The 3,312-nt window shown below is 37.5% G+C and overlaps 1 pseudogene; it reads right to left on the bottom strand.

The window, feature by feature from the left end:
* Positions 1-1,185: 1,185 nt before the first annotated feature.
* Positions 1,186-2,213, bottom strand: LOC140600506 (olfactory receptor 6C2-like; annotated as a pseudogene).
* Positions 2,214-3,312: the final 1,099 nt, after the last annotated feature.

A 3,312-nucleotide genomic window follows, 5' to 3' on the forward strand; every position in this document is an offset into this window, starting at 1 on the left:
ACCCAATCCCAGGCCTCTAGGACCAAGCCATGGGCCGAAGGCAGGTGCTAAACCACTGAGCCATCCAGGCATCCTCTAGAGTCTCCTTTAGAAAATGAATAACAGCCAACAATCAAGCCACTGACTGGGAGAAAATGTTTACAAATCATACATCTGATAAAGGACCTGTATCACAATATATACAATTCAAATAAGGAAATAAGCAACCGAATTGAAAAATGGGCATATGATTTGAATAGAAATTTCACTAAAGAAGATATGCAAATGGATAATAAGCATCTGAAACTCAATATCATTTGTCTTGAGGGAAATGCAAATTAAACTTACAATCAGGGGGCACCTGGGTGGTTCAGTGGTTGAGCGTCTGCCTTCTGCTCGGGGCATGATCCCAGGGCCCTAGGATTGGGTCCTGCATCGGGGTCCCTGCATGGAGCCTGCTTCTCCCTCTGCCTGTGTCTCTGCCTTTCTCTCTGTGTCTCTCATGAATAAATAAAATCTTAAAAAAACTTACAATCAGGTGTTACTACATATCTTTAAAAATAGCCGTAATAAACAAAAGTCAAAATCAAGCATTTGTGATTGTGTGAAGAATTTGGACCCTTCATATGTGAAGGAATTACTGGTGGGAATATGAAATGGCAGAAATTTGGAAAACAGCTTGGTTGATACCAGATAACTCAACAATTTCACTTGTAGGTACAAAGAAATGAAAACGTTTGTCTCATAGTGACATGGAAACAATTTGAATGTTCATCAATTAGTAAGTGAATAAGCACACATGTGGTATATCCATATAATGGAAAACTATTTACTAGAAAAAGGAATAGTGAGAAGCGCTACAACAGGGATGAACCTTAAAAACATTATGCTTAATGAAGATAGGTAACAAAATACTACATGATATATGTTTCCATTTATATAGAGTGTCCAGAAAAGGCAATTTTATAGACAGAAAACAGGTTAGTGGTAGCACCAGGGATTAGAAGTGTTGATTGACTGACAGTGGTCATCAGGGAACTGTTTGGATTGATGGAAGTGTGCTGAAACTGGATCATGGTGGTGGTTGTGAAACTCTATTACTTTTCTAGAATTTATTCAGTAGTAGACTTAAAATTGATGACTTCTATCTATAGTGGTTAAATTCTATCTCAATAAGACTGTTAAAAGTGGGTATGTGGAGTTTTTTTATTTTACATGTTGATCTTTTAAATGTACTAGTCCTTTAATTCTTTGAGAAAGATGCAGCCCTTTTGATTCTTTGAAAGCTTGTACCACTTGCTTGTTCCTCAGAGTATAAATAAAGGGATTCATCACTGGGGCAACTGAGGTGGTAAGCACTGACACCACCTTATTAATAGCAACCCCTTCTTTTGCATGAGGTTTGATATAGATAAAGTTGCAGCTTCCATAAGTAATAGAAACCACAATTATATGGGAATATCAAGTAGAAAAAGCCTTTTTTTTTAGGACAAAAGACAGAAGGAAATCTGAGAATGGTCCTGATGATGTATGTGTAGGACAGAATTACACACACCAAGGTGAAAATGAGTGTCAACACAACGAGGACCAAGACAAATCGCTCAATAAACTCTGTGTCTGAGCAGGTAATCTTCAGGATGGGAGCAGCATCACAGCCATAGTGATCTATGACATTGGAGTCACAAAACTCGAGCTTGAAGCTCATGATATAGGGTAGGAGGATGATGAGCAAAGCTAACATATAACATCCAATAAGGAACTTGATGCAGAGCCTGTTGTTCATGATGGTCATGTAATGCAGGGGTTTGCAGATGGCCACATAGTGGTCATAGGACATGGCTGTGAGGAGGCAAATTTCAGTCACACCCAAGACAATAACAAAAAATAATTGAGTGGCACAAGGATTATAGGTAACTGTATTGTTAATCAAGGGTATGCAGATATTTCAGAATACAGACAGTGGTAACAGAGACTTCTAGATATGAGAAATTCTGGAGAAAGAAGTACATAGGAGTTTTCAGACAAGAATCTACAAATGTGAGGGTGATGATGGTTAAGTTTCCAATTACACTCAGCAGATAGGTGATGAACAAAAAGACAAAAAGCAGAATCTGTAGATTTGAGTCATCTGTCAGTCCTACCAGGATGAACCTTTTTAGTACTGTATACTTTTTTGTCACCGACCTCCGACTTTTGCATATTCTGTTGGTAAAAATGAGACAGAAATTGGACATGAGTAGAGTTCAAATGGTTTGAAATTGTGGGTAGAGTGAGGATGCCAGGCAAACCAATATTATTTCATTTGACAGTATGATTGCTTTGGTGGCTTGTGCTACTCTGAGATTCAGACAGAAGTGTGACCAGAATGCTGGTATTAAACATTCTTACCATTATATCAATGATGTCTCTGACATAAGGACTTCTAGATTAGAAAAACAACCAACTCCCCCACCTCCTGCAAAAAATAAGCAAGCAAGCAAGCAAACAAACAAAACCCCTGGGAATGAACCTCTTTCAGATGAAATCAGCTATGTAGAAAACAAAAACAGTCACAGAAACACTATCACGAATCATATAATGGTAGCAGAACAGCGTAACTACATTGGTTTGAGTATGGACTCTGAACCTTGATTATCTGGGTTCAAATTATGATTCATTCAGCATATGACTTTAGGCAAATTCTTAATCTCTGCACTTTGGGGTGCTTTGGTGGCTCAGTTGGTTAAGTGTCTGACTCTTGATTTTGGCTCAGGTAATGATCTCAGTGTTGTGAGATCGAGCCCCACATTGCTCAGGGATGGGTATGGAGTTTGCTTAGGATTATCTCTCTGCCCCTCTCTTGGTGCCTCACATACTCTCTTTCCCTGTCTTTCTCTAGCTTTCAAAAAATAAATTAATAAATAAACATTAATCTTTGTGCTTCAATTTCTTCATATGTACACAGTGGAGAATAATTGAACTTATCTCATAGGTTTGTTAAAAGGAACTAATGAGCTAATACATTTAAATCACTTGGAAAATTGGCATGTAATAAGCACAGTATAAGGGATTCCATTGTTTTTATTATTATATACAAGGTTTTAGAATTATTGGTGATAAGCCTTCTGGTCATGAATACTACAAAACTTTTTTCAGTGGAATGTAAATAGAGTTGCTTATAATGATAGATGTGAAGTTCCTACAGCTCCTCTTCAAGCTTCTCTATTAGTCTGTCTTTCCTGAGCTCCTTAGGCAAATATGATGATTTAAAATAACTACTGCCTTGATAAACTTTTCACTTTCAAAACTGGAAAACAAAACAAAACAAAGCATCATCTACATAACAATGAGGGT

This window comes from Canis lupus, chromosome 11, assembly GCF_048164855.1.
Source record: "Canis lupus baileyi chromosome 11, mCanLup2.hap1, whole genome shotgun sequence".
Classification (NCBI taxonomy): Eukaryota; Metazoa; Chordata; class Mammalia; order Carnivora; family Canidae; genus Canis; species Canis lupus.